At 40.3% G+C, this 16139-nt stretch overlaps 1 protein-coding gene across 6 annotated transcripts in view; it reads right to left on the reverse strand.

Moving 5' to 3' along the window:
- The window catches only part of tmem44 (transmembrane protein 44), a 60226-nt gene that overhangs the window by 24082 nt on the left and 20005 nt on the right, over positions 1-16139 (reverse strand). The gene's annotated exons all lie outside the window — the stretch shown is intronic.

A 16139-nucleotide genomic window follows, 5' to 3' on the forward strand; every position in this document is an offset into this window, starting at 1 on the left:
CTGTTACATTTGATAAGGTGACTAATAAAATTTGATTACACATTCTTAAAACTGGACCATGAAATTCTTATTTTAAATTCAATATGCACCTAAAATTTATCTACATAAAAAATCTGGCTTAATGTATCTTTACTTAATGCATAGCATTTTAGATGTTGAATAATATTCACTTTTCATTATCCAATTGTGCCTTTATTGAAAAACAGAATTGGACGTTTTATCTTTGGCTTGAAAAATGTATATACAATCATATGAAAAAGTTTGGGAAGCCCTCTTAATTCTTTGGATTTTTGTTTATGATTGGCTGAGCTTTCAAAGTAGAAACTTCTTATTAATATATGACATGCGTTATGGAAACAGTAGTATTTCAGCAGTGACATTAGGTTTATTGGATTAACTTAAAATATGCAATATGCATCATAACAAAATTAGACAGGTGCATAAATTTGGGCACCCCAACAGAGATATTACATCAATACTTAGTTGAGCCTCCTTTTGCAAATATAACAGCCTCTAGAGGCCTCCTATAGCCATTGATGAGTGTCTGGATTCTGGATGGAGGTATTTTTGACCATCCTTTCATACAAAATCTGACCAGTTCAGTTAAATTTGATGGCTGCCGAGCATGGACAGCCTGCTTCAAATCATCCCATAGATTTTCGATGATATTCAAGTCAGGGGACAGTGACGGCCATGCTAGAACATTGTACTACTCCCTCTGCATGAATGCCTTTGTAGAATTTCGAACTGTGTTTTGGGACATTGTCTAGTTAGAATATCCAACCCCTGCGTAACTTCAACTTTATGACTAATGCTTGAACATTATCCTGAAGAATTTGTTGATATTGGGTTGAATTCATCCGACCCTCGACTTTAACAAGGGCCCCAGTCCTTGAACTAGCCACACAGCCCCACAGAATGATGGAACCTCCACCAAATTTGACAGTAGGTAGCAGGCGTTTTTCTTGGAATGCTGTGTTCTTTTTCCGCCATGCAATGCGGAAAACCAAATAACTCAATTTTTGTCTCATCATTTCAAAGCACTTTGTTCCAAAATGAATCTGGCTTGTCTAAATGAGCATTTGCATACAACAAGCAACTCTGTTTGTGGTGCGAGTGCAGAAAAGGCTTCTTTCTCATCACCCTGCCATACAGATGTTCTTTGTGCAAATTGCGCTGAATTGTAGAACGATGTACAGATACACCATCTGCAGCAAGATGTTCTTGCAGGTCTTTGGAGGTGATCTGTGGGTTGTCTGTAACCAGTCTCACAATCCTGCGCATATGCTGCTCCTGTATTTTTCTTGGCCTGCCAGACCTGGGTTTAACAGCAACTGTGTCTGTGGCCTTCCATTTCCTGATTACATTCCTTAGAGTTGAAACTGACAGTTTAAACCTCTGAGATAGCTTTTTGTAGCCTTCCCCTAAACCATGATACTGAACAATATTTGTTTTCAGATCTTTTGAGAGCTGCTTTGAGGATCCCATGCTGTCACTCTTCAGAGGAGAGTCAAAGGGAAGCACAACTTGCAATTGACCACCTTAAATACCTTTTCTCATGATTGGACACACCTGTCTATGACGTTCAAGGCTTAATGAGCTAATCCAACCAATTTGGTGTTGCAAGTAATCAGCATTGAGCAGTTACATGCATTCAAATAAGCAGAATTTAAAGGGTACCCAAATTTTTGCAAAGCTAGTTTTTCACATTTGATTTAATTTTATACAACTAAATACTGCTTCACTAAAAATCTTTGTTCGGAAAACACCCCAGTACTCAGATGTTCCTAGAAAATGAAAGACATACCACTGTTGTCTTTTTTGTTGAAAGTAGAGTAAATTATTATGCAGGCTGAGAGGGGTTTCCAAACTTTTTCATATGACTGTATTTTAAATGTTTGCTCCATGACCAGTAGCCTCCAATGTAAAACGCCAGTGAGGGAAAGATATTTTTTTTTTATTTATTTTGCATGGCGAATGCATATACTGTATATCATGTTTGTGAAGAACTAACTTCAACTTGAAAAATAAGAAATTTATCCTTTGATAAAAAGGTATTTGAGCAAGTTAACTATATTGTAACACTACCACTGTTATACTAAAATTGACCAATATGAAAAGCAAAAATGGCCTCATAAGATATTTAAAAGACAAACTGGAATTTCCAAAGAGGCGCATAATACAAGATTAAATAAATCTAAAACAGTTGACATGAAAATAGCTATAAGAAGAGCATAATTACCCAAACAATTTCTTAGTTCCTTGTCATCTTACCTCACTCTATTTTTACAAATTCCTTTGCCCAGCAGGGGGCTGTCTACCATCAACTATTCCTTACTATAAATAACAAACAAATAACAGTAGCTACCATGCTTTTGCTACCTCTGAACATCTTATTAACAGGATTTTGCTTTATTCACAACAATTGGAATCATCTGTTCAAGGACTAAAAAAAAATGTAGGACAAGGACAGAGTTGCTTTGTATAAAGGTGGGCATAATACATACTGATTTGAAAAGAAGGAACTCTTGTGGGGCTCATCACTCAAAAATGTAGGTCAATACTGAAGGCTGCTTTTGTGTCGCACTATGTGTCATGTGGCCTTCTGAATATCGGTCAGCAGTTGGATGAGGTCAGCCTGATGAATCGCTAACTAATGCACGTCAACCACTCCAACCATGAAAAATTCAAAGCACTTATTCTCTTTTGAAGTATAGCCTATATTTTATGTAATCAATGGTTTAAAAAAACTGACACATATTTTCTTGTATTCAAAATATTTGTACTTATATAAGCAGTTAAGGTTCCACTTTTAAATATGCAAACTTAATTTTCAACATGTCCTTTAAAAACCACAAATACTGAATGTCATAGCTATAGTTTCACTTTTGACAAATTTATACTGTGCTAACAACAATAAACCATACAATCCCCAAACACTCCAAACTCAGTTTAATTTAAAAATCCATCCATCCATCCTTCCGTTATCCATCCCGCTATATCCTAACTACAGGGTCACGGGGGTCTGCTGGAGCCAATCTCAGCCAATGCAGGGCACAAGGCAGGAAACAAACCCTGGGCAGGGCGCCAGCCCACCGCAGGGCACACACACACACGCACACCCACACACCAAGCACACACTAGGGACAATTTAGAGTTGCCAATGCACCTAACCTGCATGTCTTTGGACTGTGGAAGGAAACCGGAGCACCCGGAGGAAATCCATGCAGACACAGGGAGAACATGCAAACTCCACGCAAGGAGGACCCGGGAAGCAAACCCGGGTCTCTTAACTGCGAGGCAACAGCGCTACCACTGCGCCAACGTTAACTTAACATTGACTTAAACCATAAACAGTTGAATTTAGTAAGTTAAGTTCCCTAAATTTCCATTCTAATTCCATTCTAATTCTGATTCTCTCTAACATGCCTACTGTATAGAGAACATTGTGACAAAAACATGCCATTCAGGCCAACAAGCACGTCCGTCATATTCACCTAGTTTGCTTAAAATAACATCGACTCAAGATGTCATACAATCCAAACACAACCACTTGTACTCCTCACGTCGCAATATTTAATCTAACATCCCATTAGATTTCTTAATCATTTCTGTGCTCTGTCTGGATCTAGATGGTGATGAGCCCACTATGGCTCCTAGGTCCATCTCATAAGGTGTAGTTTCAAGTTTTTGGACCTTCCATTGTGTGTTCAAATCTAATATTTTTACTTCCTATATGTAATACTTTACATTTACTTACATTAAACTTAATCTGCCACAAATCTTCTCAAGTCTGTTTGCTATCCAAGTTCTCTGTAACAATTTAGCCAATTACACATTATTTGCCTGTCCACCTAGTTTGGTATCATCAGCAAACATAACTAGCTCATTAATTATATTCTTGTTCAGACTGTTTATGTATATTAAAAAGAGTAGCATCCCCATCACTGATCCCTGGAGGACACCACTTTTAACATTACCTAACTCTGAAAATGTAACCCCACCATTACTTTGCTTTCTGTGAATGAGACAATCTTATACCAACATCATGCTCTGAATTCCCACATTTTTAGTTTGATCATTAACATTTCATGTGGTACCCTATCAAAAGCCTTCTGAAAATCAAGATATAAAATATATTATGCACCTCTCTGATCATATCATACGATTTTGTTGTTTCCTCATAGAATTCCAGCATATTAGTGAAACATCACCTTGCATCTGAACTCATGCTGAGTATTTGCTAATGCTGTTCCTATCATGTGTTGCTCAGACTTTTCCTTAATACTGTACTTCCTTCCATTAATTTACCTGTGATGCATGTTAATCTTACTGGCCTATAGTTACCGTTTGTAGGAATTTCCCTGGTGTGCAGAGAAAGTGCAGAGAGATTCCATAACTTAATAAACACAGACCTGCCTAAAGAATAAACATAGTTATTGAACAGTGTGTATTGAGACAGGAACCACTTGTCATTCTCCACTGGTTATGTGTTCTTATCTGTGAACTTTATACAAAAGATACAGATTAGCAAAAAAAATCAGCAAACACAAAAAGATTAAATCACTCCACAGCCTGTCTTAACTCTACATATCAAGTATATACTTTTAATTGCATGTGTTAATCCACAGGCAACATGTTGCCTTTTAGCAGAATGAACAGATGGTATATACATCCATATAGTGTACATACAGTATATACACATGTACATACAAACATACAGCGAATTAAGAATGTATAAAGACCCCAACACTTTTTGCACACTTTATTCTCTTATAGATTTGTTTTAAATGAATCCATTTGCCACTCCCGCCCATTAATCTACACTCAATAAGCCATAATGACAAATTTAAAACATGTTTTCAGAAAATTTTACAGATTCATTAAAATACATAAAAATCTTTAATCTATATAAGATTCCCTTTGTTTTGGTACTCCAAATTGTGCTCAGGTGCATCATGTTTGCTTTAATTAGCCTTGATGTGTCCAGAACTTCATTGGAGCCCACCTGTGGCAAACTGAATTGACTGGACATTATTTAGAAAAAGGCACAAACCTGTGTATGTAAGGTCCACACAGTTCACACTGCATGTTAGGACATATATCAAGCTATAAATTTCAAGGACCTCTATGTAGACATCTGTGATAAAATCGTGGTGAGGCATACATCAGGACAAGGGTCCCAAACCATTTCTAAAGCTTTACATGTTCCCAGGAACATAGTGTCATGTTTCAGTCAGCATTTCTCCCCTGGCTGTGGTTCAAAGTTGTGTTTTTTGTCTGTTTTATCCAAATTTGTATCATTTATTTGTATTAATGGTTCTTCTGTTTATTATGTATATTATTTTTGTTTATTTGATTACGTCCAATGTGTTTTGTGGGTGATTTCCCAAAGGGCCACCTGTCAATCACAACCAGGAACTGCCCTCCACGCTACAGTGCATCTGGAAAGTATTCACAGCGCATCACTTTTTCCACATTTTGTTATGTTACAGCCTTATTCCAAAATGGATTAAATTCATTTTTTTCCTCAGAATTCTACACACAACACCCCATAATGACAACGTGAAAAAAGTTTACTTGAGATTTTTGCAAATGTATTAAAAATAAAAAAATTGAGAAAGCACATGTACATAAGTATTCACAGCCTTTGCCATGAAGCTCAAATTTGAGCTCAGGTGCATCCTGTTTTCCCTGATCATCCTTGAGATGTTTCTGCAGCTTAATTGGAGTCCACCTGTGGTAAATTCAGTTGATTGGACATGATTTGGAAAGGCACACACCTGTCTATATAAGGTCCCACAGTTGACAGTTCATGTCAGAGCACAAACCAAGCATGAAGTCAAAGGAATTGTCTGTAGACCTCCGAGACAGGATTGTCTCGAGGCACAAATCTGGGGAAGGTTACAGAAAAATGTCTGCTGCTTTGAAGGTCCCAATGAGCACAGTGGCCTCCATCATCCGTAAGCAGAAGAAGTTAGAAACCACCAGGACTCTTCCTAGAGCTGGCCAGCCATCTAAACTGAGCGATCAGGGGAGAAGGGCCTTAGTCAGGGAGGTGACCAAGAACCCGATGGTCACTCTGTCAGAGCTCCAGAGGTCCTCTGTGGAGAGAGGAGAACCTTCCAGAAGGACAACCATCTTTGCAGCAATCCACCAATCAGGCCTGTATGGTAGAGTGGCCAGACGGAAGCCACTCCTTAGTAAAATGCACATGGCAGCCCGCCTGGAGTTTGCCAAAAGGCACCTGAAGGACTCTCAGACCATGAGAAAGAAAATTCTCTGGTCTGATGAGACAAAGATTGAACTCTTTGGTGTGAATGCCAGGCGTCACGTTTGGAGGAAACCAGGCACCTCTCATCACCAGGCCAATACCATCCCTACAGTGAAGCATGGTGGTGGCAGCATCATGCTGTGGGGATGTTTTTCAGTGGCAGGGACTGGGAGACTAGTCAGGATAAAGGGAAAGATGACTGCAGCAATGTACAGAGACATCCTGGATGAAAACCTGCTCCAGAGCGCTCTTGACCTCAGACTGGGGTGACGGTTCATCTTTCAGCAGGACAACGACCCTAAGCACACAGCCAAGATATCAAAGGAGTGGCTTCAGGACAACTCTGTGAATGTCCTTGAGTGGCCCAGCCAGAGCCCAGACTTGAATCCGATTGAACATCACTGGAGAAATCTTAAAATGGCTGTGCACCGACGCTTCTCATTCAACCTGATGGAGCTTGAGAAGTGCTGCAAAGAGGAATGGGCGAAACTGGCCAAGGATAGGTGTGCCAAGCTTGTGGCATCATATTCAAAAAGACTTGAGGCTGTAATTGCTGCCAAAGGTGCATCGACAAAGTAATAAGCAAAGGCTGTAAATACTTATGTACATGTGATTTCTCAGTTTTTTTATTTTTAATAAATTTGCAAAAACCTCAAGTAAACTTTTTTCATGTTGTCATTATGGGGTGTTGTGTGTAGAATTCTGAGGAAAAAAATGAATTTAATCCATTTTGGAATAAGGCTGCAACATAACAAAATGTGGAAAAAGTGATGCGCTGTGAATACTTTCCGGATGCACTGTATATACTGAAAGGCCTTCCATAGTTCCATATTCAAAATTCATACATATACTAATTTCCATATACTAAACCATCACTTGTTATGCAGATTGGTAAACAGTCTTCCTTCACAAACAATGTCTGCATACACTGTAAAGAAACAATTTTTTCATCACCTGTAGGTTTGTATGTTTCTCTGAATTTAGAAATGATACACATTTTCTCTTTGAACCTCCAGTGACTGAGGTTCCTGGTAGGTCTTACTTTTGCATAACAATGATTTACTACTGTCATAAGCATGGAGCTTAGTTGATACTTAATATAGACTTTAAACTAAAGTTCAACTTTAAGTTCATCATTGCCATAGGTATCCAGTACAATGAAATAAATAAAACGGGAGAATATAAACTAGTAAAAAATTAGACAAAAAACAGCACTACACAAAATTTAAAATTTTTAAAAATGTAAATGTAATTTTTGTGTTACAAAAATGTTACACAGATGGTGTACTGTGCACAGTGTAAAGCTATTTGATTTTCTCTTTGTTTTAAGAACATATCCACACTAATGCATATAAACAAATAAAACGTTGGCTGTTTTAGATGGTTTGATGGGGCACCCCTGTGAAACGCTCAGAACAGGAAAAAAACATTAACTTCCAATTTTATAGGAAAAAAAATGGTTTTATTATAAAACAACATAAGCTGTGGAGCACAAAAAAACATTGGAGCAATGCAGAATCAAAACAAACCTAGCTACCCCTGTAGGTCAAAGTGGGCATTGCCCATTCTGCCAGGCTTTCGTGGCACACGAGGCCTATTAAGAAAGCAGATTTATCAAGGATGCAAGCATTCAGTTGCATAAAACCCCCACGTGCACTCCAAACAGTGACTGAACTCAAGCTTGTATGTACCAGGATCTGCCTGGACTTCATGTGATAACAAAGGTGTAAATCAGAGGTGACCGTACGTCTCTCCAGGGGCCCCTCTGTAGACCTCTTGAGCCAGAAAGTGCAAAATGGACTCAGGTAAGGACAAAGACCTAAAACTGAAGGAATGATGACTAAGATGGACAGAAGAACTTGCCTATTAAAAGATGCTGATTTTGTAACTGGAAGTGATTTTAATCCAATCAGGAGAAGGTTCAAATTTCCTTTAAAACTATATGCAGCTCATCTCTTAAAATGAGTGAGAAGTAGTGGGAAGAAGCAAACTGTAGAAAGAAGTTCAGCGATTCTTTATGGACACCGTTCCTGGGATTCTGTTACTTGGGGACTCTCCAAAATGACCATCTGAAACTTGGTCTCTAAAACCTAAGAATTTATGAGCCACCCTCTCCATGAGGAGCTGAAAAGGTGAAATTCTCTCCTTGTTGTTGACCTGAAGCTTAGACCCAGTCTGTTAAGCCAAAGACTGACAAGGCTGGGAAGCCATGACCTCAATAAAGGAACTTCAGCATCTAAATTCTTCAGCCATAATGATTTTGTATAAATCGCTTCGCTTGCCAGCAACTTCGCATCTCTGCCGCTAGCGTTGTGAAGAGAGGGGCTGAACACACCCCAAGGAGACATGGTCACTCCTCCAAAACCCCCTCTTAAACGGTGATACAATGGGAAACAAATAAGAGTTTTTTTTTACCTCCTCATTTCTCGATCAGCTGCTGGCTTGCTGCTGCTGCCATGCTGTGTGATCTGCATCTCAAACGGTGCTTCGAACATTTAAAAGCCTGTATAGCAACTGTCCTACTCTTTGTGTTTTATTTCTGGCCCCGGGCATAGTTAAATCTTTTGGCACAAAGTCTTGTCTCACGGGATGTGAGTTTTTGATATGTTTTAGTTTATAATTTAAAAACGGAATAAGAATATGAAAATCTAACAATATCACATTAAAGTTTGATAAATTCTGAAAAGAATGATACCAAACATATACAGTCATATGAAAAAGTTTGGGAACCCCTCTTAATTCTTTGGAGTTTTGTTTATCATTGGCTGAGCTTTCAAAGTAGCAACTTCCTTTTAATATATGACATGCCTTATGGAAACAGTAGTATTTCAGCAGTGACATTAAGTTTAATCGGATTAACAGAAAATATGCAATATTCATCATAACAAAATTAGGCAGGTGCATAAATTTGGGCACCCCAACAGAGATAATACATCAATACTTAGTTGAGCCTCCTTTTGCAAATATAATAGCCTCTTGACCCCTCAAATCACCCCATAGATTTTCGATGATATTCAAGTCAGGGGGCTGTGACGGCCATTCCAGATCATTGTACTTCTCCCTCTGCATGAATGCCTTTGTAGATTTTGAACTGTGTTTTGGGTCAATGTCTTGTTGGAATATCCAACCCCTGTGTAACTTCAACTTTGTGACTCATGTTTGAACATTATCCTGAAGAATTTGTTGATATTGGGTTGAATTCATCCGACCCTCGACTTTAACAAGGGCTCCAGACCCTGAATTAGCCACACAGCATGATGGAACCTTCACCAAATTTGACAGTAGGTAGCAGGTGTTTTTCTTGGAAGGCGGTGTTCTTCTTACGCCATGTAAAGCGCTTTTTGTTATGACCAAATAACTCAATTTTTGTCTCATCAGTCCAAAGCACTTTGTTCCAAAATGAATCTGGTTTGTCTAAATGAACATTTGCATACAACAAGCGACTCTGTTTGTGGTGTGAGGGCAGAAAGGGCTTCTTTCTCATCACCCTGCCATACAGATGTTCTTTGTGCAAATTGCACTGAATTGTAGAATAATGTACAGATACACCATCTGCAGAAAGATGTTCTTGCAGGTCTTTGGAGGTGATCTGTGGATTGTCTGTAACCATTCTCACAATCCTGTGCATATGCCGCTCCTGTATTTTTCTTGGCCTGCCAGACCTGCGTTTAACAGCAAATGTGTGCCTGTGGCTTTCCATTTCCTGATTACATTCCTTACAGTTAAAACTGACAGTTTAAACCTCTGAGATAGCTTTTTGTAGCCTTCCCCTAAGCCATGATACTGAACAATCTTTGTTTTCAGATCTTTTGAGAGTTGCTTTGAAGATCTCATGCTGTCACTCTTCAGAGGAGAGTCAAAGGGAAACACAACTTGCAACTGACCACCTTAAATACCTTTTCTCATGATTGGACACACCTGACTATGAAGTTCAAGGCTTAACGAGCTAATCCAACCAATTTGGTGTTGCAAGTAATCAGTTTTGAGCAGTTACATGCATTCAAATCAACAAAATTACAAGGGTACCCAAATTTTTGCACAGCCAGTTTTTCACATTTGATTTAATTTTATACAACTAAATACCGCTTCACTAAAAATCTTTGTTTGGAAAACACCCCAGTACTCAGATTTTCCTAGGAAATGAAAGGCATATCACTGTTATCTTTTTTGTTGAAAGTAAATTATTATGCAGGCTGAGAGGGGTTCCCAAACTTTTTCATATGACTGTATATGTAGGTTTTAAGATAAGCCCAATTTAAAGCATGACAAAAAACATGACATAAAAACGTCGCCGTTGCAGTTTTAGGCTTAGAATTTTATATATATAGAGTAGATTGTATACAGTAGGTACAGTATACATTAGCTAAGGTTTAAAATGGTGTCAAAAGGAAAATAAAAAAGTTAGATTAACATTGGCATTAATCCATTTAGTGTTAATAATATAGGCTACAAATACTATATCAAAGTAAATCTTTTCTTTCTTGATGATCCTATCTATGATCACTGCTTTATGTCTCTAAAATAGACAATGTTCAGCCTTTCTCAGCGTGTGAATTTCCCCTTGGGATTAATAAAGTATCTATCTTGTAGCGGGGCCACATAGTGTTTAAATGTCAGTTCTGAGTGCGTCTCGTTTCATTGTCCCGTTTACTGTTTATGTGCATCAGTTTATGCCGTCCCCGTAAAAAGGGGGACGGATGATGGAAGGAGACCACAGCCGCCAACCTGGAAAACACCTGTTTACAATCATTCAATCACAGCCGTCACAGGATTATTTAAGCCAGCAGGAGGAGAAGGAGGAGAGAGGAGAGAAGGAGATTTTGTTTCAACATTACGACCACGAGCAACCTGTACCTGTTTTCCATATTGCGCTTATCCATCCAGTTTGTTTTCCATCTGCCGGATTTATTTCAAGGACCTCACCACGAGATACCCCGGGGTAGGACTTAATCATCCCCCACATACACGAGGATTCACGGTGAGGCTGTTCCATTTTTTTCCGGGGAGAATCAAACAACTCTATCACTAATTCAGTCATCCGCTTTCAGGACATTTTTCTTTTTTATCGGACTCAAGTACTCATTCATTTTCAGTTTGTCTTTCATTTGTCATTATTCGTGTTGTGTGTTTATTTGTTACAGGGACAAGGGAGGGTTTTTGTTGTATCTATAATAATAAAAGGCAAAGCCCTCACTGACTGACTCACTCACTCACTGACTCACTCATCACTAATTCTCCAACTTCCCGTGTAGGTGGAAGGCTGAAATTTGGCAGGCTCATTCCTTACAGCTTACTTACAAAAGTTAGGCAGGTTTCATTTCGAAATTCAAAGCGTAATGGTCATAACTGGAACATATTTTTTGTCCATACACTGTAATGGAGGAGGCGGAGTCACGTATCGCGTCATCACGCCTCCTACGTAATCACGTGAACTAAAAACAAGGAAGACATTTACAGCACGAGTCACACGCGGGAACGAAGGTAAATTACGTTAATTTTTGACTGTCTTTTAATACTGTGTGAGCATACATATTAACACATGTGCAATTAAACATGTGCATTTACGGGGTGATTTCTCAGGCTTAAAAGCTCACCTTTTATCAAACGCGGGAAGAAAGGTAACTGACGTTGTTCACTGTCTTTTAATACTGTGTAACCATACATATTAACACATGTCCAATTAAACGTGTGCATTTACGGGGTGATTTCTCAGGCTTAAAAGCTCGCCTTTTACTAAAAAGGTAAATGCAAAACTATTTTCAATCAGTTTATTGAAACGCTCCCGTTAAGGATTGCAATACCATATTCGCGAGATAAAAGAACGAAGTAGGGGGAAATGGAGGAACAGCCGCAAACAGCGAAGAGCAAAAAATTAATTAAACAATTGAGAACGGAGCGAGTTAAGCATACAAGCATGTTCATAAGGGAAACAAAGCACGGTGTAAAACGTAAGTTTAAATTAAGTTAATAGAAACGCTCCCGCTGCGGATTGCAATAACATATTCGCGAGATAAAAGTTTAATGAGAAGACACGAGGTATAAACGAAGCACACGCCGTGGCGCAACGTTAGGGGCAACAGTTTCAACCATTCTATGATCTGCTTCTCGCAACTGAAAGACGGCACATGGCGGATGTTAGCCGACTTGCTGACCGCAACGTTAGGGGCTTCAACTATGGCGCTGACGCAACATCTCAGTGCCAACACTTTGCAGACTGTACTTAAAAGACATGCCCTCCTCACTGGACAGTTAAAAACACCAATCAAACTAACGATGACATCAAGTATTACCCAATCAAAAGTAGGAAAGGAGGCATCTTCATAAAATGCGTGTGGGATGATTTGCATGAGACGCTGCTTTAAAAAAAAAATGATAAAAAAAATACGGGATAAATCCCGTCCAGTATTGATTCAAAACGGGACGCGCAATTTCATTCTCAAACGCGGCACGATTCCGTATTTTAAAGGACGGGTGGCAACCCTACAGTGCCAGGTAACCACCCATACAATCAGATTGTGATTCAGACTAGGAATGCAATGAATGTAATTACCCCGATCTACATACAAGGCGAAAGTCTTGCAACATTCAAAGATGATGGTTTGGGATAATTAGTACTTATTAAGTACAACATTGAACATAAAAGAGCTTATGAAGCCTTGAACCGAAAAAAGCAAGATCTCAGAGATCGTAAAAAAAAAAGGAGGTAATGTCGTTTTACTCGCTGTAGATTTTACTCAAACATTACCAGTTATTCCACGAGGGAGACCAGCAGATGAACTCAACGCGTGTTTAAAATCCATGCTTCTCCCACGGTCGGTTATATGTCGCGTGTTCTCGGGTAGGTACACCAAAAAATGTATACATTTAAGCATGTAATGGGCAAAGAAAAAATGAGGTATACCCGAAGGCACTGCAGTAGTACTCAATGTAACTTTACTTCTTAAATGTTAATGTTTTACTGTTTAATAATTTATACGCTTCTTATATATTGTTCAAATTCTTTTATGAAAATACCAGTGACAGCGCAATGCACGATAACATGGAGTGAATACACCATACGCATCTGCCCACGGCCGCCCTGGTGTGCGCAGATAGGAGTTGATTCTAAAATAAAATAAACATAAAAAGAGTAATACATTCATCACCCATAAAGCGGATAGCAGACGTGACGTATTATATGTGTACCACATTTCAAGTCAATACGTGAAACGGTTTGCAAGCTACATGTGATTTAAAATCCTGGACACACCAACGAAAAGCCACGGTAGCAAATTATTGAAGAAGATTTTACTGTTTAATAATTTATATTTATATGAAATGTGCTTCTTATATATTACTTCATATTCTCATATGATAATGATGTTAATGTTGTTTATATTGATTTCTATGTTATTGTAAGTGCATCTATGTGTGTATATGTATGTATGTATGTATGTGTATATATATATATATATATATATATATATATAAAAAATATATATATATAAAAAATATATGTGTATATGTATATATAATATATCTGTATATGTGTGTATATGTGTGTGTATATGTATATATATATGACAGCAACACTCATAACAATGACAACACAATTACATTGACAATCATGTTACGTTATTTTTAAAATGTTTCCTTTACTTTTTCATAACCTCTTTAACACACTACTTCTCCGCTGCGAAGCGCGGGTATTTTGCTAGTATATTTATATATGGTTGGTGGTGTCTTGTTATTGCTGGGGTGGAGGGATATTTATATGTTTCTATTTTTATATTTCATTTCATTTAATACATATAATCTGTTTAATTTTACATCCTGTTTGTGTGCTTATATTTTTCACCGTCGATTGTGGGGAAAAGTTCAAATGGTAAGAAGTACGGCTTGATAGTAGATTATTTCTCAGTAAATTATCCAGGCCACTGGTCTTGGAGGTGTAGCTGCCGGCTGGGTAAAAGGGGTCGGCCGTTACATAAAGTGGTGCCCTCTCTGAGGAATCTAAATAAATATCTATCGCTGTCTGCCTTTAAACAATTCCCCAATTAATATGTCTATAGTGCGTGCCGAGCAGGACGACACCATTGCTTCGCCGCGGTGTGATGGAGTAGCCGGGGCGCGGCACGTCACGGTCAGAGCGTGTTCAGCGGTGCGGGAGGTGGTGGATTCGTTGCAGTCGCTGTACCTCGAAGATCACCATGGACCTGAGGAGGAATGCCTGGAGGATGTCTCGCCTCCGTGGGAAGATCTGGCGCAACAACTGACCCGGCTGGATGAGAAAGTCCGCGAGGTTGCTGAAAGTGCGCTCGGGTGCGAAGATGCCTTGCGGGCTCACATCAGCAGCTCCCAGGATGAATTAAAAGAATATCTCAATGAGCAAGTTCAACTCCTGGGGCGGGAAATCGTGTTGTGCCTCCAGAGGCGGGATCAACGCTGGCAAGAAACTCTTCAGGGGGAGGTCCGAAGGAGTCTCCAGACGTTACGTCAGTCACTCCGTCATTCAACGCCTTACGGGTCTCGTGGGGGGGGGGGGGGTGAATACATCAATCGGCCCTCTGTTCCTGGGGTGCGCCTTTCCTTTCCCAAGTTGGGGGCCCCTTATAACATCGATGATGTCCTCAACTTTGTGGAAGGAGAGGTGTACCTGGCTGTTAACCCTTTAACCCCAGAAGAGCTTATGGGGGTGATAGGGGCATCCCTCTCGGGGCCGGTGCGGAGCTGGTGGCTGACGGCAAAGAAGAACATTAAAGACTGGGGATCCTTTCGTCGATCTTTCCTCGCGGCTTTTCTTCAGGAAGACTATGAATCTGAACTGGAGGACAAGCTGCGATCCATGGTGCAACTGCCTTCGCAATCCATCCGGGACTTCGCCTATGAATATCGGGCTTTGTGTTTGAAGTGGCGGCCGGCTATGTCTGAAGAAGAGGTGGTCCGCCGCCTTCTTAATGCCTGTAACCCGCGGTTAGCTGGGGGTCTCAGGGGGGTTGTGGGGTCGGTGGAAGACCTGGTGAAGGTGGGCTCACAAGTGGAACGGGACTGGGGAAACTCAAAAACGTACTGGAACAAGGTACAAGCCAGTACACGAGAAACCCAGCCCCTAAAACCCCAGCGAGCCAAACCTTGCCGGTCGGAAGCCGATCTCGCCATCATGCAAGCGAGTACGTCCCTCCTGATCGTCCCAGTGAAGCTGCGGGGGTGGCAGGTAGATGCGGTGGTGGATACAGGGAGCCATCACACCTTAATCCGCTCAAGCATGTGGAAGAGGATTAGCCGACCGACAGACAACTTAACATCTGCCCCGTCTGTCCGATTTGTATTGGCAGATGGGAGTGAACACAGAGCCCTGGGCAAAGTCCCCTTGAGGTACAGTGTACTTTCCACCACCTGGGAGATGGATACATATGTCCTGGATGACCGGCACCTGTCCGTCCCGTTACTCCTTGGGCTGGACTCTTTAACCACCAAGAGGATGACCATCCATCTCAGTCCCAGGGGGTATACGGTGCCAGGGGAAGGGGTATGCGACTTCATTCATAAATCCAAAGAAGATCTGGGCTCGGAATTCATTGGCTTCTACGCGGCAGTGAGGAGTGACGTAAGCACCTCGGCGGCAGCCCCTGTGGAGGAACAGTCCGAAGAGGTAAGGCCGGTGCTGAAGAAGTGGGCCGAGGTGTGGACTGAGAAATTAGGAGTCGCCCGTGGAGTTACCCACGTGATCCACACCTCGGACGAAGTTCCAATAAGGCACCGAGCCTACCGCGTTTCTCCACTAAAAAAGGCCATAATTAAAGAACATCTTGATCAAATGCTCGCCGAGGGAATAATCGAACCATCTTCCTCCTCCTGGGCGTCCCCTGTGGTCCTCGTAAAGAAG

This window comes from Erpetoichthys calabaricus, chromosome 2 (assembly GCF_900747795.2).
Source record: "Erpetoichthys calabaricus chromosome 2, fErpCal1.3, whole genome shotgun sequence".
Classification (NCBI taxonomy): Eukaryota; Metazoa; Chordata; class Cladistia; order Polypteriformes; family Polypteridae; genus Erpetoichthys; species Erpetoichthys calabaricus.